Source organism: Schistocerca gregaria, chromosome 1, assembly GCF_023897955.1.
Source record: "Schistocerca gregaria isolate iqSchGreg1 chromosome 1, iqSchGreg1.2, whole genome shotgun sequence".
Classification (NCBI taxonomy): domain Eukaryota; kingdom Metazoa; phylum Arthropoda; class Insecta; order Orthoptera; family Acrididae; genus Schistocerca; species Schistocerca gregaria.
Genome location: NC_064920.1, coordinates 1130534093 through 1130557245, shown reverse-complemented (window position 1 = coordinate 1130557245; position 23153 = coordinate 1130534093). Strand labels below are relative to the sequence as shown.

The 23153-nt window shown below is 43.3% G+C and overlaps 1 protein-coding gene across 2 annotated transcripts in view; it reads right to left on the bottom strand.

Moving 5' to 3' along the window:
- LOC126283989 (scoloptoxin SSD14-like) overlaps positions 1–23153 on the bottom strand; it is a 399534-nt gene that overhangs the window by 239232 nt on the left and 137149 nt on the right. For both annotated transcript variants that reach the window (XM_049982525.1, XM_049982532.1), the window contains exon 2: positions 21449–21528. The gene's annotated coding sequence lies outside the window, so the exon portion shown is untranslated. The remainder of the gene's footprint in view (positions 1–21448; positions 21529–23153) is intronic.

The following is a 23153-nucleotide window of genomic DNA, read 5'->3' as shown; positions in this document are numbered from 1 at the left end:
TGCTTTAATATAAAATTCACTAATGATTTTATCTATTATTTCTCTGCCTACCGGATCAATTGCTTTCTTGAAGCCAATAAATGATTCTGTTATAGGTTTTCTAGTTAATATTGTGTGGCTAATTAATAACATTAAATTAAAATCTGTTCTATGCAGTACCATCCCTTTGGATAACAACACTGATATTATTATATTTGTTTTTCCTTAATATAATTCCGTAAGTATTTAACGCAGGAGGTAATCCATTTTGAATTCCTCATCTGTGAAACGCGACACATAAAGTGGTGAGAGAAAAGATGTATTCAGTACCAAAAAATTATCTGATTAATTACTTATTTCCTTCTCTCTCTCACCCCCCCCCCCCCCCCTTTTCCTCATCGCATAGTCTCTCCAACATTTATAAATACCATTTTTTGTATATTTACTGTGTGGATTTCTCAGACTGCAAGGACTTCCAAACATGTATCTGGTCTTTCGAATCCAAACTACTTATTTGCTGTAGTTTAATACATTATGGAGTTTCTACCAGGTTCCAGAGTTATAAGAGTCCCACGACATACCGTGAACTGGAAAATGACTTGAATATATCCTAGAGCTAATATTTGAAAGGAGTCCGCCACTTATTTGAGCAATGGATGGTGATACTACATATTCGCCCGTGCATGCAAGATGTGCTGGCGCAGTGGGAAATCGGTTGCACAAATACGTTTTCTCTTTGGCCTACAGCGTTGGTGATCTCATGAGATGCAAGACTGCTGCAGTAATAACGAGGTAGCAGGAGTGTTTTGCGGTCGTGTATTCGCTACGCTCCACTTCGGTGCCTGCAGCCTTAATTTGGAGAGAGAAGCTGTAGTACCGCTCTATAATCAAACTTTGGTTTCTTATTTGTTCCGACGTTTCACAGTTTACTCCGCTGGCGCCACCATTTCTAGTCAACACATTTAAAACTGAAGCAAAATATTAAGGACCGTATGAAGTGCTATACGTTTCATAAATAGACAACTTTCTCATGAGTACAAAACATCTGGTTAGGTATTGATTCCGATGTGAATGGCAAATTCCCTGTTACTAACATTTCTTTCTTAAATAATTACGGATAACAGGCAAGCCCAATCAAAAACAAAATTACATTCCGAAATGGGAACCGAGTAGTTTAACAGCACGATAAAATTTCAGAGACATTTGGCATACCACTATGTGAAAGACATGAAATTATAGTATTTCTGAATGGAAAAATATGCCTTTAAAACAATGGGAGAGATGGTGGAGGAAGGAACTGATAATGAAAAGGAAGGTGAAAGATAGGACCTGATAGAGAAGAAATGGGAAGGAACTGATAGAAAAGAAACAGAAAGGTGTGCAATGGATAGGATGTGAAAGAATAGGAATGGAAGGGAAAGGAGAGGAAAAATAAAAGAAAGAAAACGAAGAGAAGAAAATGATGGAAAAAGATTAGAAAAGAAAGGGTAGTAATGGAAAGGATAGAAACGGATAATAAACGTAAAGGATAGAAAGGGACTGAAAAAGGAAAGGAAAAGATACAAATGGGTGTAAAGCAATGTAAAAGGCTAGAAAAGAAATGGAAAAGACAGGGACTGATAGAAAAGAAACGGAAAGGAGTGTAAAGGATAGGATAAGAAAGGAAACGAAACGATGGAAATGGAAGGGAAAGGGAAGAGAAAAAAAAGAAAGGATAGAAAAGAAGAATAGGAAAGCTTAGAAAAAGAATCATAGGAAAACAGGGGATATAGAAGAAAGAATAGAAGAAAATAGAACAAGGAAATGATGGATAAAGAAAAGGAAAGGATACAAGTGGATGGAAGATACTGGAAATCAAGGCTATAAAAGAAACGGAAAGGAAAGGAACTGATGGACAAGAAATGGAAAAGAGTGTAAATTACAGAACAGAAAAGAAAAGGAAAGGAATTGATAGGAATGAAAGGGAGAGGAAAGGAAAAATTAAAGGATAGAAAAGGAAAGAATAGAAAACGATAGAAAAAGAAAAGGATACAAATATTGAAAAGGATGGAAAAAGAAAAGTAAAGGATACAAATGACAGAAAATAATGGAAAAGAAGGCTGGAAAAGAAATGAAGAGATAGGATATAAAACATTGCAAAGAAAAAATTGGAAAAGGAATGGGTACAAGCGAATAGAAAACAACGGAAAGAGACGATAGAAATAGAAACTGTTAGAAAACTAATGGATAGAAAACAACCGAAAGGAATGGACAGGAAAGGAATGGATAGGGATGCATAAATAACAGTGTAAGAAAAGGACACGAACGAATGGACAGGGAATGATAAAAAACAATGAAAAAAGGACAAAACTGGGTAGGAACGGATAGAACAGACAGGGGAATAATGCTTGAAAATGTCTTATATAACCAGAAAAATATTATCAGGGGATATGGATACTCTAAGCTGCCACATCTCCTTGGCACCAACAATGAGTGCTATCTGAAGTGGTTTTATGAGCTCTATTGGCAGCGTATAACATTCCTGACAATTATCTGTTTGACAACCTGGAAGTGTTTTCGATGCTGCAGTTCCTGTCCATATACCCCCTGCAACTGCTGTGTTAAAATTACATATTTGTCACAAGAATTACAGCGACTAATGTGATGAGTATGGTTTTGTATGCGAAGGTGTACTGAACAGTAATGCCTCCGAATTTATGTGAAAATTCTTAAAGCTTTGTAAATAAAACAAACTTTATTAACATTTTACGTGTTTATTCTTCGCATCTGTATATTTATTTCTCTACGTCGTCACCCTGGCGATGAACACATTTCTCCCAACGAGAGACCAGTGTATTGGTACTGACACTGTAGAATATCTGACTTCCTTGACGGAGCCACACCATCACCTCTGCCTTTACCGATCCATCACTGTCAAAGTGAATCTCGAAGGTGTTCTATAAGTTTTGGAAAATGATGAAAATGGATGGTACCAAGTCGAGACTATGAAGGATTATCGATAATAGGATGAACGATGACAGTGAACCCGAGCCGTCGGATTTCTGCAGTTGCCGCAGCGCTCCTGTGTGGTCTGGCATTATCACGCTGAAGGAAAAGGAGCGCCATGTGTGGACAAACTCTTCGAATTCTAAACACGATTACAGCACGCTGTTTCCCACGCATCCACACAGTTGTGTTACACACAGCCACATTAGTTGCTACAATTCGGAGTTCTCAAGCAGCAGAGTGCTTCAAATGATTTATTTGTGAAGCTCTAAGAGTTATCACATAAACAATTCGGAGGCACTGATTTCCTACATGCCCTCATACTATAGAGAAGCTACCTAATGCTTAGAACAAATAGTCAAATTGCCTTAGGAAAGACAAACAAAATTACCCAAATTTGTACAACGTATATATTACTATCGATAAATAAAAATATGTATCTTTGTAAAACAAAGTGCATAAGTACATGCAGGCTGGTACGTTGATCGTCACCGGGCCGAACTGATCGTCACCGGGCCGAATATCTCACGAAATAAGCGTCAAACGAAAAACCTACAAAGAACGAAACTTGTCTAGCTTCAAGAGGGAAACCATATGCCGCTATGTTTGGACCGCTAGATGCCCCTGCCATAGGTGAAACGGATATCAACTGTGTGGTTTTTTTAAAAGTAGGAACCCCCATTTTATTATATATTAGTATAGTACGTAACGAAATATCAATATTTTAGTTGGACCACTTTTTTCGCTTTGTGATACATGGCGTTGAAATAGTCACAAACATATGGCTCACAATTTTAGACGAACAGTTGGTATCATTTTATTATATATTAGTGTAGTACGTAACGAAATATCAATGTTTTAGTTGGACCACTTTTTTCGCTTTGTGATACATGGCGTTGAAATAGTCACAAACATATCGCTCACAATTTTAGACGAACAGTTGGTATCATTTTATTATATATTAGTGTAGTACGTAACGAAATATCAATGTTTTAGTTGGACCACTTTTTTCGCTTTGTGATACATGGCGTTGAAATAGTCACAAACATATCGCTCACAATTTTAGACGAACAGTTGGTATCAAGCAGGTTCTTTAAATTAAAATACAAAACGTAGGTATGTTTGAACATTTTTTTTCGATTGTTCCAATGTCATACATGTACCTTTCTGAACTTACCATTTCTGCATGATGTTACAGCGAGATTACCTGTAAATACCAAATTAATGCAATAAATGCTCAAAATTATGTCCGTCAACCTCAATGCGTTTGGCAATAAGTGTAACGACATTCCTCTCAACAGCGAGTAGTTCGCCTTCCGTAATGTTCGCACTTGCATGGACAATGCGCTGACGCATGTTGTCAGGCGTTGTCGGTGGATCACGATAGCAAATATCAAATTGTTCAAATGGCTCTGAGCACTATGGGACATCAGTCCCCTAGATCTTAGAACTACTTAAACCTAACTAACCTAAGGACATCACACACATCCATGCCCGAGGCAGGATTCGAACCTACGACCGTAGTGGTCGCGCGGTTCCAGACTGTAGCGCTTAGAACCGCTCGTCCACTCCGGGCAGCAGCAAATATACTTCAACTTTCCCCACAGAAACAAATCCGCGGACGTCAGATCTGGTGAACATGGTGCTACGTCACATAGCATGTGAAAACTGCTGGATTTGGACGGGTTACTCCTGTAACTGAAATATCAGATCTGAAGATGGTTCTGAATGAACCGAAACCGGTCATATGAATAAAAATATTTGCAATCAAGACGGTTTTTAAGTAACAATTCTCCAGTCAATGAGATCCCGTGCTGAATGTGCCCGACAGCACTGCAAACTGGCACGTTGGTGCTTGTGGTCAATGGACCACCAGCTGCACATCGGACCGATGATAGTGATGAATCCTAAGCTCTGAGTGCCTCTCCGACGATTCCTCGGTCTTTATGTTCTGTCGTCTCTCTAGGTCGGCTGCCTCCGTCTTGACGCCGTGTTCGTCCATGTTTCACTCATTCCTGCCAACATTATAGAATAGTGCTATCGCTGCTATTAAGATGGCAAGCGCCAAAGTACCCGTCCTCTCTCAAATGCTGAAATTCCTGACATCTGCGTGTATTGTACACATAACTCACTACGAGGCATAGTTACGGTCCAACGGAGTACACGGAATGAAATCTGAAACGACTTCAGGCCCTATGTGACGCCCCCTCTCCCCTTTTGTTCTCGCTGTTCGTGTTGAGCCGCTACTGCTACAGCTCGGTCAGTGGAATGGAGACGCGATGCGTAGTGATGGCTGTCCCCGTAGGATAACGTGGAACAGCACCTGAAAATCTCTAAACAAAATTGTTCCTCAGATAACATATGAAAGTCCGTTTGCGAGTCCGCACAGTCTTCTCAGCGATGCGAACTGCTGATTTTAATTGTCTGTTATCGTTTTATGATGATTTGCTATGCCCGGTTAGTTAGTTATTGCAGTACTGAGTGAATCATTCGTCACCGGCGTCGTTTCACACCACTGAAGCGAGAAAAAATTCATTTGCGGTTCAGTATCCGTAGTTGTTGTTACTTTGTTAGGCGGAATTGTTCACTACGGCATACGCAAGTCCAGAGATAATCTACACTCCTGGAAATTGAAATAAGAACACCGTGGATTCATTGTCCCAGGAAGGGGAAACTTTATTGACACATTCCTGGGGTCAGATACATCACATGATCACACTGACAGAACCACAGGCACATAGACACAGGCAACAGAGCATGCGCAATGTCGGCACTAGTACAGTGTATATCCACCTTTCGCAGCAATGCAGGCTGCTATTCTCCCATGGAGACGATCGTAGAGATGCTGGATGTAGTCCTGTGGAACGGCTTGCCATGCCATTTCCACATGGCGCCTCAGTTGGACCAGCGTTCGTGCTGGACGTGCAGACCGCGAGAGACGACGCTTCATCCAGTCCCAAACGTGCTCAATGGGGGACAGACCTGGAGATCTTGCTGGCCAGGGTAGTTGACTTACACCTTCTAGAGCACGTTGGGTGGCACGGGATACATGCGGACGTGCATTGTCCTGTTGGAACAGCAAGTTCCCTTGCCGGTCTAGGAATGGTAGAACGATGGGTTCAATGACGGTTTGGATGTACCGTGCACTATTCAGTGTCCCCTTGACGATCACCAGAGGTGTACGGCCAGTGTAGGAGATCGCTCCCCACACCATGATGCCGGGTGTTGGCCCTGTGTGCCTCGGTCGTATGCAGTCCTGATTGTGGCGCTCACCTGCACGGCGCCAAACATGCATACGACCATCATTGGCACCAAGGCAGAAGCGACTCTCATCGCTGAAGACGACACGTCTCCATTCGTCCCTCCATTCACGCCTGTCGCGACACCACTGGAGGCGGGCTGCACGATGTTGGGGCGTGAGCGTAAGACGGCCTAACAGTGTGCGGGACCGTAGCCCAGCTTCATGGAGACGGTTGCAAATGGTCCTCGCCGATACCCCAGGAGCAACAGTGTCCCTAATTTGCTGGGAAGTGGCGGTGCGGTCCCCTACGGCACTGCGTAGGATCCTACGGTCTTGGCGTGCATCCGTGCGTCGCTGCAGTCCGGTCCCAGGTCGACGGGCACGTGCACCTTCCGCCGACCACTGGCGACAACATCGATGTACTGTGGAGACCTCATGCCCCACGTGTTGAGCAATTCGGCGGTACTTCCACCCGGCCTCCCGTATGCCCACTATACGCCCTCGCTCAAAGTCCGTCAACTGCACATACGGTTCACGTCCACGCTGTCGCGGCATGCTACCAGTGTTAAAGACTGCGATGGAGCTCCGTATGCCACGGCAAACTGGCTGACACTGACGGCGGCGGTGCACAAATGCTGCGCAGTTAGCGCCATTCGACCGCGAACACCGCAGTTCCTGGTGTGTCCTCTGTGCCGTGCGTGTGATCATTGCTTGTACAGCCCTCTCGCAGTGTCCGGAGCAAGTATGGTGGGTCTGACACACCGGTGTCAATGTGTTCTTTTTTCTATTTCCAGGAGTTTATATTGCTATCCTGCTTTTGTGCGTTGTCATATTATTTCGACAAAACACTCCGTTCAATGCTCAATGTTCATCAAGACAATCTTTCAATTAAAATGTTCACAGTTAATTAATTTTGTGCATTAACTATCACACAGTTCAATTAATGATGGAGACAACAAGTGAGATTTCCATTACTGACGAAAAATTTTATTGTTCCTTCTTAACAGTTAGTTTATAATCATCACACCACACGCACATCGATGGATCAGATCAATTACGATTCTTTTCAGTTCGGTGATCGTGACAATTACGACAACTTTTACAATCGGCGTATTTGTATTATCTTCGTATGGGCGTATTAATGTTTCCGACTCCAGGCTAAACAGGTGTTGCAGCCTTCGATACTATGCCCATTTTTCGTTGTAACTGTTCACTTTGATGAAGGTTGAGTCCAACAATAATATCTCCAATAATTAAAGTGCATTAACTCGTCGTACACCCTCAGAATATCAAGTTCTCAATTCAGAATAACTGAGAACATGGCCGGCGCATCTCTATCACACAATTTTAGTTTGTTTTGAAAAGAAACAATCTCGTAGTGTTTTGTTTGTAGTACTATAACAAACGGTGCTCTCTCTCGACTTAATAGCAAACAAGCTACTAAGCGATTAACTTTTCCATGATCGAGCACTGAATTTCCCTTTCGCCGCGTTTACAACTCTCTTTCACCATAAATGTTATCTCTGACCGACATATTACTTTGGACTTAACTTTCGTCGTACTGATTTGCAGTTATTACTAATTAAAAATACTCTTTCTTTCTTTCAAGCTTTATATCATGACATACTCGGTAATTATTGAAACTGGTGTTCATCAAAACTTTAAGGTGTTATATTATTGTCAAAGTTGTCGTACCTGTCAGGATAACACTGTTGTCCACATTAAATTATCATGACATTCTTATTTGGGTGTTCGGGTTTCTTGGGGTGTTACACCTATTATCGACATGTCCCCCATTTACTGTCACTGTCAAATGCGCAGTGAAATTGCGTTAGAGAGTAATACATCCATCGACCGCCAAAGTTTACAATTTTGCATTATCCGTCGATTAATATGAATATCAATTTTTGATCAATTTGCGTAACTCCTTCGTGATGCACTTTTTTTCTTAGATTCTAATTTTATGATTACATCAATTTTTTGTTTTATGTTTTAGAATCTAATTTTGTAGCTTTATCGAGATCAGCAGAGTGTCTTTTCTCTGCCTGTGCCTTATCAAATATTTTCTACGTCAGGACGAAAGTGACGCTGGAAACCGAAACTCAGTGTGTTTTATCTTCTTTATAATTGGATTTGATATTCAGCAGACCTTGTACCCGTAACCTCCTGTCCTAAACGTGGCTTGTCGGTGGACTGAGTGAATGGGGGTGTAATATGCAAACACATGCATCTCGAGGAGTGCGAGTGGACTTACTTGCTTCAACTTGAGTTTAACTTCAAAGGTGACTGAAGGCGCCAGTCATGTGAAGGCTCGGAGCATTATCTGTCTGGGTTTCTTAACGGGCGCCCTCACGATTGGCTTTATTGGACCCTTACTCGAGAGACGCAGTTGATCAGATTTTAGACTTTGAACTGGTGGAAGAATTTGAGGACGAGTGAACAGGCGTGGTCACACCCGTCGCCTAACTGGACGAGACGTCTGGCAACACTAAAAATTTGTCCTACTGATTTGCTCCGGTCAAGTTTTTCGGGCTATGGGCACGGAGACGAGGCAGGTTGGACCATGTACTGGGTCAGTCAGTCGTGGAGGAGTGGCTGTTCTGATCTGCACCTGTGCGCACTTAGACAATGATTTTGGATGGGAGTTAGCGCAGGTTTTCCGGGCCAGGAACTTTCTGACATCTTAAAGTTATTGGTCAGAAGTAGGACTGTTGGTATTTTTATAAACACCGGGCTTCTGTTATCGATATTTTAAAAATTTATCATTATTGGCTCTCGATACATCGAAAAAAATACGATGTACCTGTTAAAAAAAATATCGGCTGCACATTCAATAGTCGTAAACGGCTGCACATTCAACAGTCGTAAACTGGCAACTCCAGAACTGTATATTTAAGTATTGGTTTATTATTAAAAATTCTGTACATCAACAAGCTAGCAACCTCCCTATAGCCAATAGAGCAAGAATTGCAAGGAAAACGACGCACGATCAGGCTTAACGATAACCATTTTGCTAACAATGGTAACTGTATGTAAGTGCTAAAATAAAAGGTGTCCGATGGGTCCGTCGTTCAGTTTCGTTACATATCGGATTTGTCCGGGACGCTTCATGTCGACTTCCCTCTTTTTTCATGTCTGCCAACGCCAGCGACCTTGCAGTTATAGTGCCAAAATTTCGTGGTGAAGCTAAACATTGCAGCTTCTGTTGTTATCACCGAGCGCCGATTACGTCATTTCCCCTCACAGTGAAACGTCCCCTTAGAAAAATTATTACAAGACTGTGCTTAAACTGACACACAATAGTTTTTAGCGCAACGCAATCTGACTTCCAAAAGTCCCTACGAAAGAATGGCCCTGACTAGCATTAAGCTATACGTTTCACAAATCACTTACCTCACAAAAATCTTCGTTACTCAAGCTACTGCAATACAGCGAGCGCCACTACTGCCAGCTAAATAAAAGATTCAAACTACTTAAGGCACTAACTACTGATAGGCACAGTTAGCAAATGAAAGATTTTAATAGAGAACAAACAATGTATTTACCTCACTAGTCATAATATATATAGCAGTTCATGACACCAATTCTTACAAATTTCAAAACTCCGCCATCTCTCTCCCCACGTCCACCACTGCTGGCGGCTCACCTCCAACTGCGCAACGCTACGTGCTGTTAGCATCCAGCTGCCGCTGCCCAACACTACAATGGCAGACAACAATGCAGACTAAACACAGACTGCACACGGCACAGCCAGTGATTTTTTCATACCGAGCGCTATGTGGCGTTACCAATAAGAAAACCTAAACAGCCTACTTACAACAGGTCTCCGCCCACCACAGAGACCAATCTTGTCATTTAGAGTTTTGCTCATAATTTTCAGCAATTGTTTTTGAAGAGTGCCGAAAAATCTTGTTATTCTAAATGGCTCTGAGCACTATGGGACTTAACATCTGTGGTCATCAGTCCCCTAGAACTTAGAACTACTTAAACCTAACTAACCTAAGGACATCACACAACACCCAGCCATCACGAGGCGGAGAAAATCCCTGACCCCTCCGGGAATCGAACCCGGGAACTCGGGCGTGGGAAGCGAGACCGCTACCGCACGACCACGAGATGCGGGCTGTTATTCTATTCTCGCTCCCCAGCGCAATCGGACTTCTTATTTTGCCTCCAGAATGAGATTTTCACTCTGGAGCGGAGTGTGCGCTGATATGAAACTTACTGGCAGATTAAAACTGTGTCCCCGACCGAGACTCGAACTTGGGACCTTTGCCTTTCGCGGGAAAGTGCTCTAGAGCACTTGCTCTAGAGCTCTAGAGCACTTGCCCGCGAAAGGCAAAGGTCCCGAGTTCGAGTATCGGTCGGGCACACAGTTTTAATCTGCCAGGAAGTTTCTTATTTTGTGCCACATATACTTGCTTCACACAGTCAAAGAGAAAGATTTGACGTAATGAAAGCTTCAAATGTAAGTAAATGATATTCAACTACAGTTTCAAAAGAAGGTCTTCAGATCTTTACCGACAACTGTGAAAAAATATAATTTGAAATAAAAATATCGGGACTCGATATTGCCATTTTGATATCGATGTCTCGACACGTGATATATTTTATCAAAAGCCTTAGTCAGAAGTGTTATGGGATTCGTGTGAGTGACAATTGTGACCTCATTTAACTAAATTCATATGCGGCAATACTTGCTCTTTACTTGGCCACGATTCACTTAATATATCATATTTCCGATTGAGTTTCGTATCTCTTTTCGGAATAGGCTCCACTTTGTGAACAAATTACCTTTATTGTCTTCTATCAACTTAGTTCGTTAAACTTTCCCCTTTGTTCATATCAGTACGCCTTTTCTCTTCCCGTAACCATCAACCTCATGCACCATGTAAGAGGAAGTTATTAGGAAGCGTTTAGCAAAGTCTAGTCCCTGATCAGTCGATCTGGAGTCCGACAGTTAGACTGCCGTTGGGCATTTTCTTTGTGACAGAACCCCGGGATAAAATCCAAAAAATATTTTTGGGACTTCAGATGATATGGAGGTCAGGGAAGGTGGAGAGTGTTAACCACTTTATGTACCCAATAGAAAGTTCGCAGCTACAAAAAGTCTCTCGTATAGAGCAAAAGATCGATCCCCTCCTGCCCCCCCCCCCCCCCAACACATTTGCTGCCGATATTTAGACGTTTTGGATACTCAATAAACAACGGGCGTCTTTCAAGGTCATTATCTACGGGACTAGTAAGGCATTCTGCATTTTTCTCGAGTCATCAGTCTTTTGAATGGTTTGATGCACCTGCTACGAATTCCTTACTTGTTCCAACCTCTTCATCTCAGACTAGCACTTGCGCCTCGGTTATTTGTTGGATATATTCCTATTTCTATCTTTCCCTGCTGTTTTTACACTCTTTAGGTTCCTCTAGCGCCATGGAAGCTATTCAATGACTTCTTCACACATATCCTATCGTCCTATCCCTTCTTGTTTTCCATACGTTCCTTTATTCGTCGATTCTATGGAGAATCTTGGCGTACCTTGTCTTGGGAGATCACTTAATTCTGCCGCGCGGGATAGCCAGGCGGAGACCGCCTCGGTTCGCGCGGCTGCCACCGTCGGAATTTCGCGCCCTCCTCGGGCATGGGTGTGTGTGTTGTCTCTAGCGTACGTTAGTTTAAGTTAGATGAAGTAGTGTGTAAGCCTAGGGACCGATAACCTCAGCAGTTTGGTCCCACAGGAACTTACGAAAAAAAACCACCTAATTCTAATCATCTTTCTGCAGCACCACATCTCAGATGATTAAATTCTCTTCTTTTCCTATATTATCAATGAGCCGTGGCGGCTTACTGGCAAGGTATCGGTATCACTGTTCATTTGATCTTTGGCCAACATGTTGCCATTGGAGAGCAGCTCCCTCTGGTGTGGCGGCCACGGGCGTGTGGCCGGTTTGGTGAGCAGTACGAGTTGAGGAACGAAGCCGTAACGAGCTTTCCGTGGGGCCTCTTTGCCGTGGTTTTAGCTGTCAGCGGGCGACCAATATTGGGGTCACGTTACCTTGTGGAAGTTATCGAGCACCGACGTGGCTTGTGCTGTGAGTTACCAGTAGGGCGTCGAGCTGTCAGGGCACTGTTCACAGTCATTTTGGTCTACCTTCCTTCTGCTTGTTTGGTATGGACGCTCATTTCTCCATAGTATTCGAAGGGCAGTGTGATTGCAAGATCTGGTACACATTTTCAACTAATTAATTCAAATGGTTCAAATGGCTCTGAGCACTATGCGACTTAACTTCTGAGGTCATCAGTCCCCTAGAACTTAGAACTACTTAAACCTAACTAACCTAAGGACATCACACACATCCATGCCCGAGGCAGGATTCGAACCTGCGACTGTAGCGATCGCTCGGCTCCAGACTGTAGCGCCTAGAACCGCACGGCCACCCTGGCTGACAACTAATTAATTGGCTGATATCGCATTATAAAGTGTTTTATGTGTTAACGTTATGTATGCGTGGTTCTTAGTCAGTGTAAAGCGCCGTATTCTAGGAAAAAGATTATTTTGAATGATGGCGGTGTGCATTAGCAGATGCGTTACTTGTTCGTATCGGCTTCCCATTAAATCTTCTGATTTTAAAGTAAATGATTATTCATGTAATTCTCAATGGGAGACGCAGTGAAATGTTTAGTATTTCCTGTTACCACGGATGATTAATTGTTCGTGTCAGAATGTGTTTCTTTTTCGCTATTTTATTGGCCAGTTTATGATTTGCTTTTGTTTTTCTGGTTTCTATGATGTTAATGCTAAAGGTCTAGGCTGTCTAAGATATTATATAGTTTTGTGGTTGGCAGGAGAGCCATACCGTGTTACTAGAGGAGGCCGTAAGGCACGCGATTTAGCTCACGCAGGCTGGCGTGAGGTCTGGAACAGGACAAGGAAATTAGAATTTAGAAACAACGGACGTAGCTGGTGAAATACTTAACTTTAATCCATTAGTGATTAACGTCGGTTTTGACGGTACATAGTTCACAATATCAATAGTAACTGATAATGGTGCCTTGCTAGGTCGTAGCAAATAACGTAGCTGAAGGCTATGCTAACTATCATCTCGGCAAATGAGAGCGTAGAAGTCAGTGAACCATCGCTAGGAAAGTCGGCTGTACAACTGGGGCCAGTGCTAGGAAGTCTCTCTAGACCTGCCGTGTGGCGGCGCTCGGTCTGCAATCACTGATAGTGGCGACACACGGGTCCGACATATACTACCGGACCGCGGCCGATTGAAAGGCTAGCACCTAGCAAGTGTTGTGTCTGGCGGTGACACCACATATAGTGTGTCTGATATATTTAAGTGCCTCAGATAAATTTTAGTCTGTTCCTAGACGCATTTTTCTCCAAGTCGCAATGGACTAATTTTTGTACTGATGAGCTCTGAATGTCATGCGAGTGTCCCTCGCCCGATTTAATGGTTTGCTAGAAAGGAAAATTTTTCTGATATTACTGTCTTACAGCTGATTTTTTAAAAAAAAATATTTGTAGCTGGTTTCTTAAATCTTTTGTTTAACTTTTCACGGTTTTAGGTAAGAGCTCAGATTAGTTAATTCTATCCTAAGAGTTACCTATTTGATGCACGTCTGTATGTTGCAACTCTAATTAAAATTATTTGTGCTGCAGAAACAGTCGTTAATGATCTCTTGTGCTCCATTGCTGGTACGTGTTACCTAGGATCGGGCCCAACTTACTCCTCGTCCGCTTTCTTAGCCGTCTGTTTACGTCATTTGAAATGCATACGCCCTGCAGCTCTCAACGCTATCTGCCGGCCGTTCTGGCCGAGCGGTTCTAGGCGCTTCAGTCTGGAACCGCGTGACCGCTACGGTCGCAGGTTCGAAACCTGCCTCGGGCATGGATGTGTGTGATGTCCTTAGGTTAGTTAGGTTTAAGTAGTTCTAATTTCTAGAGGACTGATGACCTCAGATGTTAAGTCCCACAGTTCTCAGAGCCATTTGAACTATTCTCACCGCTATCTGTGTTTCGCCTTGTTTCCTCCAACACTACTTAATGTTCCTGTTCAACTTCCCTTTATACTGGGAATAATTCTGAATTTGTATCCGTTTGCTTCTTGCCATCACCTTGAGCAACTTTTGATGTGTCTTGAGACCCCAACATATACCGTAATCTGTTGTAACTCAATTGTTCTTGTGTCACTGAAAAAGTGTTAATTCGTCAATTGATGTGGTTTTCTGTGTTTAAAATTATCTTGCCTGGATACTGGTGTTAACTTTTTCTCTTTGTTGTAAATCTAGTTTTAGGTTTTTTAAACCAGTCAAGTTTAAATCGTGTTTTATTCTCACCATTTTATAGTTAAGGCCATTCGGGTCTGTTCTGGTACTGTTGTTTAGATTTACAGCTACCTTTAGTACGCCTTTAGTTTTACTATATTATGTGCCTTACATAGGGAGTGTCTTGCCTCAAGGAATAATAAGTCATCTTGGGTTAAAGTTAGCTTTAAATTTTCTGTAAATTATTTTAATTGGCATTGAATTTTAAATGTATTTCTCATTGCTTGGCCTTTTCATTACTTTAAAAATTGAATTAAAGCTTAATAACTGTTTTGTGCTTGAAACAGTGTAAAATAAATTTGTTTATTACCAGTGAATGATGAGTGTAAAATCCAGACTGGTCCAGCCCTTCCCAGTTTCCCTTCCTGGCTGAATTAAGAGGCCATAGTTATCAACATTTCAACCACGGTCCAAGTGTCACTATCACATAGTGCTGTGGTCCAAATGTTGAGTCTCAGAAATTCCTTCCTCAAATTAAGGCCCATGTTTCATGGTGGTAGACTCCTCATGGCCCAGAATGCACTTTTTGCCTGCACTAGTCTCCTTTTGAATCCTCCTTGCTTCATCTGACATTCATTATTTTGTTCTCAAGGTCGCAGAATTCCTTCACTTCTTGGGCATCAACTGTGATGCTGAATTTACCGCTCTCTTTTTTTTCTTTATTGTGATTTCATTCCCCTGCTCCATATGAGAGGGGATGGCTGTCAGCAGCACAATCCGTCGCTCTTCAGCCGAGTGACATGACAACTAATACGAGATTAAAATGTTACATATAAGGCGATAAAAAAGGGGGACATAAAACAGAGTAAGGGGTGATAATGGAGGTGAAAAGACACTGACATGGAGAAATAAAAAAAAATATACAGTTGGCGAGTTGTAGCACACAAAAAAGACACACACAGGTTAAAACTTGGCCACAATAAAAACACTCCAGAACAACACACTTAAAACCCACTGGGAGAACACACGATGAAGAATAAAACTGCCAGGAGGGACCTGCCGAGGGAGGGGCCTGAGAGGATGGAAAAGGAGGGGAGAGCAAGGTGTAGAGGGGGGGGGGGATGAAGAGAGTAGGGGCGTCAGCAGGTGCACCAAGAGGCAGGAGATAGGCGGGGCAGGAGATGAAGAGGGAAGACAAGGCAGGATGGAGTACAGAGACACTGAAGGAGAACACAACAGAGGGAGGAGGGAGTAGGAGGGGAAAGCCATTCAGGAGAAGGGAGGGGGAGAAGAGGGAGCCATGAGGAGGCGGCAGGAGGAAGATGGGGTTAGAGTTGGTAGGAAGGGTAGATGTCATGGCGAAGCTCATCATCTGGGAGGGGTAGATGGTGAAAGTTACGTTGGAAAAGGAGGCGGAGGGTGTGGAGACTACCGTTCTCATTTCTACTACACCTAAATGCTTTGGTTTTTCTTCGATATATTCCGTACATGTACTCACTAGACCATTGATTTTCAAACTCTGTTCCCCAACTGCCCCCCTCCCCCATGCCATCTGTCAGGGGGTTGCATGGGGACGTATAAAAGGGGGCGCAGTGGGGCGGGCGGGAAGAATGCATTACGTTATGAAGAAATAACTGACCGTAGCTAATCCGACCGCTGGAATTCGTAGCGTATGAGTGCAGCACCAGGTGAAGAAGTATGAAAGCGGAATTTCCCTATAAATGGTGTTGGCCGTCAGTGCAGGGCTTGGGAGACCGCATCTGCAGCGCCATCTGTTTGCTGTAACAGCTGACGACAAATGTCAACACACAGTAATCCAAATTCCATACATCTGTATGTATTTCAAACCCGTAAACTTGTCAAGTTTTGTGCCAACGAACTACGATTTGCGGACAGCATTGGTTTTCTGTTATCATTTGAAGAGAACTGCTGAAGAACTGCGTCGACTGCTTGTCGAAGCTTTCAGCGAGCTTACCCTTGAGAAAACATGCAGTTTCGAGTGGGTCAAAAAATTCAAAAGTGGAGATTTTGACTTGAAAAACGACAAACTCGGGAAAGGACCGATAAAGTTCAAAGACAACGAATCGCGCTGCCCCACCCGCGGGAGGTTCGAGTCCTCCCTCGGGCATGGGTGTGTGTGTTGTCCTTACCGTAAGTTAGTTTAAGTAGTGTATAAGTCTATGGACCGATGACCTCAGCTGTTTTGTCCTTTAGGAATTCATACACATTTGAACATTTGAACAATGGCTTGACGGCACGACTGAGGTTCTATAAATTCAAAAATTAACATGTGCTGTTGATCAGAAAACGTGTAAGTGAGAAATTCAATGTGAATTTTCTACATTGCTTAGATGTAATTTTTAACTACGTATAACGTCCCTCAAATCATAGTGGGATAGCTCAAGCAATGCATGCATGTTAAGAAACAACTTGGATACAGTGACTGTACGTCTGAATTAACAGAACAATCTCGCTGCTGTTTCCAGGAAAGGTGTTGGAAGACACGGGTCTATGCTATATATTGACCTGTCAGTTGGAGAAAAGGGTGTTGTGTAAATATACTTGCAGGTCCCTCACGGTATTCAATATGTAGCCTTTCCTGCTGCTCTCACCGCGGCAGGTTCTCAACAGTCGTAAACACGTGTACCAGACAACGACGAGCGAACTGCTGGGTGAAATATAAACGGCAGAGCTCAAGGAGAACAGCGTAAAGCACTCCTTCTTCACGCCCACAAGACATATATAGGGTCTTACGACAGACCTACGTCAGACTGGAGTCGCGGACCACAAGACGTATGGCTCCAGCCTTACACTTAACCTGCGACGCTTAATTAAAACTTTCGGGTAACTAGAGATCTGCTGTCTCGAAAAGCTTTACTGTAGCATTTTTAGACAGGGCTGCATAGAGCTGCACCCTCATATCAGTGAGATAGCTGAGCGGCGCTTGTCTTCCAGTCTACATCTCCGTACTGTATACATACATGCACCGCTGAGAACTGACATCTCAGCGGGACTCATCAGCAGAAGCAGCATTTCCTGAAGATGGCGACCAGTTGGATCGCCGAAATATCGAGTCATATTGATTTTAGGATCCGGCAACAAACGTGAAGAGACTTTCACGATCAGTGCTATTTTAATAATAATGTCGACAAAACGGTGCAGCAAACACGTACCACAAGAATTGGTACAGCACTGCTGAGACAATGATGTACATGTTACCGTGTGGCATGGTCTGTTACATGGTACGAGTGTACTTGAAGTGTGTCAGTAATTTTTCACTGTTGTCGCCGGATATGAGTTGTATTATAGAATGGTAACATCCCTAGTCACGAAATATTTTACAAAGTACGGTGTCAGTGAAGTACAATGCTCCACTTTCTTTAAAAGATTAAAATTGGGAGGAGCCTCAACAAACTTGTGACATCACATCAGCAGAAAATTAAAAACATTTTTTTGTAGTTTATGGTAAATATAGGAGGTAGCTGATCTGCTGCCTGTGACTACATAGTAAATGCTATTGGCTCTTGAAAACGAAACAGAAAAATCAACACGAAAAACATTCATCAACCTCAGGTTTCATCCTTTAGCATTGACTATTCTAGATGCCCAAATATTGACATGATTGGCGATTAATAGAGTATTTCAACCTCATTTTTCACCCTTGAGCACTCACTATTCATAACGCCGAAATAAATGTATGATCCTCGGTTATAAGTTGAGCAAAGTTTCAAAGACGTGGAACCAATAGAATACTGGTGCCTTTCTGTAGCATTCAACCGCTTACAACATTCCACGAAAGGCAGCGAACAGTGGACTGACTAAGGTTTCTTTTATTCGTCCATTTAATTTGATATTTAGATTCTATGTATCTAGAAACTGAGAGTGTCACAAATTTTCAGTCTCTGTTCGATTTCTACTCTTACTATAGGAAATTACAAGATAAAAAAACCTAAAATCGGCTACTTCAGAAACCGGTTATTTTGAGTGGTTTTAACGGCCAGGTAAACCTAGCGTGAAATAAAAACGAAATAACGGAAAACCGGTTGTTTGAGCGATAACCGACATCCATAATTTCACTAGCAAAACAAGCGAGGGAAAAACGACTGTCTAGGGCCTCTTCATGAGTCCCAATTTACCGTGTCATACCTTCGCAGTCCTTACGCGAAGTAGATGTTGGCAGCAGCAGAATCGTTCTACAGTCAGCTTAAAATGCAGGTTGTCCACATTTTCTCAATAGTGTCCCTCGAAAAGAACGTCGCCTTCCCTCCAGGAATTCCCTTTTGAGTTCCCCAAGCAACTCCGTAATACTAGCGTATTATTCGAACCCCCCAGTAACAAATCTAACAGCACGCCTCTGAAATGCTTCGATGTCGTTCTTTAATCCGACCTGATGTGGATCCCAAACATTAAAGCGAAGTCAAGAATAGGTCGCACCAGCGTCCTAATGCTGCTAGGTCATACTTTCCACAATTCTCCCAACAAACCGAAGTCGACCATTCGCCTCTCATACCGCAATCCTCACATGCTCGTTCCATTTCGTATCCATTTCAACGTTACTCCCAGATATTTAAAAGACGCGCCTGTGTCAAGAGGACACTGTTGACGCTGTATCCGAGCACCAGGACTTTGTTTTTCCTATTCATACACCCCCTTTTTCTGCATCTAGAGCTAGCTGCTATTCATCACACCAACTATAAACGTTGTCCACGTCATCTTGCATCCCCTTACAGTCATTGAACACACCCGGATGACTACAATATTCCCCTTGCGCTCGTTGGGCGAGACCTAAGTTGGAAGAATTAGAACGGTTTATGACTCGTGTCAGGTTTCGAGGCCTCGAAATTTGCGATTTTTCTGTCCAGGGTGAACAGCGAAACTATACTTGGATCATTCATTGTAATTCGTCTACTATTTATGTGACACTCCTGTGATTAAATACGCCTTTATCTGTGCCACAGTTCGAGGTGGCGCAGTGAGTGCTTAACACGCTGAAAATGACTTACAATTTTGTGGCGCCCTCCATCGGTAAACCTGGAATTTAATATGGTGTTGGCCCATCCTTAGCCTTGACGACAGCTTCCATTCACGCAGGCATACGTTCAATCACGTGTTGGAAGGTTTCTTGGGGAATGGCAGCCCATTCTTCACAGACTGAGAACAGGTATCGATGTCGGTCGGTGAGGCCTGGCGCGAATTCGACGTTCCAAAACATCCCAAATGTGTTCTGTAGGATACAGGTCAGGACTCTCTGCAGATCAGTCCATTAAAGGGATGTCAGGGATGTTATTATCGTGTAATCCCTCCACCACATGCCGTGCATTATGAACAGGCGCCCGATCGAGTTGAAAGATGCAATCGCCACCCCCATTTTCTTTTCAACAGTGGGCAGCAAGAAAAAAGTGCTTAAAACATCAATGTAGGCCTGTGCTGTGATAGTGCCAAGCAAAACAACAAGGGATGCAAGACCCCTCCACGAAAAACACGATCACTCCATAACAACACCGCCTCCGAATTTTATTGTTGGCACTACACACGCTGTCAGATGACGTTTACCAGGCATTCACCATACCGACGCCCTGCCATCGGATCGCCACATTGTGTACCGTGATTCGTCACTCCACACAACGTTTTCCCACTGTTCAATCGTCCAATGTTTACGCTCCTTACAGCAAGCGAAGCGTCGTTTGGCATTTACCGGCGTGATGTGTGGCTTATGAGCAGCCGCCCGACCATGAAATCTAACCTTTTCACCTCGCGCCTAACGGCCATAATACTTGCAGTGGATCCTGATGCAGTTTGGAATTACTGTGTGATGGTCTGTACAGATGTCTGCCTATTACACATTACCACCCTGTTCAATTGTAGGTAGTCTCTTTCAGTCAACAGACGAGGTCAGCCTGTACGCTTTTGTGTTGTACGTGTCCCTTCTCGTTTCCACTTCACTATCACATCGGAAACAGTGGACTTGGGGATGTTTAGGAGTGTGGAAATCTCGCGTACAGACGTATGACACAAGTGACATCCTATCACCTGACTACGTTCGAAGTCCATGAGTTCCGCGGAGCGCCCCATTCTGCTCACTTACGATGTCTAATGACTACTGAGGTCGCTGAACTCAATGTTCGAGTTAGCAAAATATCGTCAAATTTCAGGTTATTTCATGGTGGTTGGGTACAAGCTCTCATCAATTTAATGTAGTATCGACTGATGTTACCCATATTTCATTTCAGATAAGTCATAACGGTCTACACCGCATGCAGTCTGCGAACTTCAAACTTGCAGGCCCTTAATCAAGCCATAATTATGGGCGTCATGTTTTTGTATTGAAAATCTAAAATAAACTCAAAGTATGATCAATCATAATCCAGAAACGCATCCTTTGTATGTCTTTTCATTGCCTCAAAAAATTTCATAGCTTTGCCTATTTGTTGGTCATTTTAATGAATATTCGGCTTTGAGGCTACGAAGGGAAATGCAGGAAAAGGTCACGCAGAAAATATGTGTCGCGTAGGACTGTCGCTGGATTCAGGCAGCGGCAAGTGGCCTGTACACTATGCCGTAGCTGCCGCCGAACTCCACTGCAGCCGTGCTGACTGCGCTGTACTGGCATTATAGTCTCGCAGCCAGCAACTTACCTGGAGTGTGCTGCTAAATCGTTTAAGTTACGTGAAACTGGAGATATGCATTTACCTATGTTGTCCGCTGCATTTTATGATAACTCTACGCAGTGAATTGTGAACAAAATAACTCCTACACCAACCGATTCGTCGAGTCGTAGATATTTAGTGCTACTCGTGCAAAACGGGGACAGGTCGCTGGCGATAAATAAATAAATAAAAATCGATATAGCTCGGACTACCAACTTTATACTTTCTAGCCAACTGAAGTTGGACAAGTCAGTTCACATTCCAAGTTAAGGAGATCCTAAATTATTAAGATACGGAAAGATATTATATAGTAGTTAATCGTGTACTTACACACAGTGGTTGCCTTACACCTTCACCTTCGAATGTGGCGCACCAGACGACGTATCAGTCTCTGTGCAGTAGGTTCGTATCTGAAAATGATGAACACTCAGTGAAAAACGGAAATGGATACTGCCACAGCACACTGTATTTAGTCTGCATTTGCTATCGGCAAACTAGTGCAACTTGTTTAGCAGAGGGTACTTTTTAATGGTCATGTATTAAAGCCAAGGGAAGCGTAATGGTGTCAGGCAGAAGCCTTAATTTGAGGACGAAACTCCTTAGAATGTTCGTTTGGAGCGCAGCATTTATGGTAATGACCCATAGACGGTGGGAAAAACCGGAACAGATGAGAATCGCAGTATTTGAGATGCGGTGCTACAGAAGAATGTTGAACATTAGGTGGACTGATAAGGTAAGGAATGAGGAGAATTTACGCAGAATCGGCGAGGAAAGGAAGATATGGAAGGCATAGAAAAGAATAAGGAACAGGATGACAGGACGTCTGTTCAGAGATCAGGGAATAGATCCTATGGTAGTAGAGGGAGCTCTAGACGGTAAAAACTGTAGGGGAAAACAGAGTGGATGTAGGATGCAAGTGTTACTGAGGGGGAGAGGTTGGCACAGGAGGGGAATTCGTAGCGGGCAGCATCAAACCAGTTAGGAGAATCAAGACTGAAAAATATAACGCAAGTATGGGGTCTGTCCCCCTTACTGTTCAACCTGTATATCAAAGTACCAAAGAAAGAAAGAAAGAAAGAAAGACCTCAAAAGTGGGATTAAAATTTAGAATGAAAGGATACCAAAGATTCGGTGGCGACATTGCAGTCTTGGGTGGAAGTGAGGAAGAAGTACTTGAGTTGTTAACTAGTATTAGCAGTTCACTGTACACAGAATTGTGACTGGGAGAAGACAAAAAGGCGAAAGTGTTGAGGAACGGCCGAAATGAGTTTAGCGACAAACTCCACTTCATGAAGAACGGCATAAACGGCATTCCTCACCGAAAGAAGACTTCTAGCGTAATATTCTAGCTGTTCAGAAGTATCCGGACACCCCTATCCAATGTGGGATTTACCGCTAAATATCAAGAGAGGCGGATCCACTAGCAAGAAAGGAGACGGATAGTTCTGCGCCGTCAGTGGAGGCAGTAACAACGGAATGGGTCGATTAGGCGAGTTCAGTGTATTCGAATGGAAATTGGCCTTTGCATAGCACTTGAGTAATAAATCCATGAGGCACTTTTCAACCCTCCTATAGCTGGCCAGCCAACGGCCTTGCCACAGTGGATACACCGGTTCCAGTGAGATCACCGAAGTTAAGCGCTGTCGGGTGCGGCCGGCACTTGGATGGGTGACCATCGACACCGCCATGCGCTGTTGCCATTTTTCGGAGTGCACTCAGCCTCGTGATGCCAACTGAGGAACTACTCGACCGAATAGTAACGGCTCCGGTCACAGAAAACCGTCACAACGACCGGGAGAGCAGTGTGCTGACCACACGCCCCTCCTACCCGCATACTCAACTGAAGATGACACGGCGGTTGGATGTTCCCGATGAGCTACTTGTGGCCTGAAGTCGGAGTGCTTATAGCTGGCCAAGTAGACTGCTGGTGATGCCTTTGTGAAGTGGGAACACAAAAGAACACCACAGCTAAATCAAGTCTGGGAACACATATTGTACTGACGGACGGGGGCTGTCTGGCATTGCGGAAGCAGGT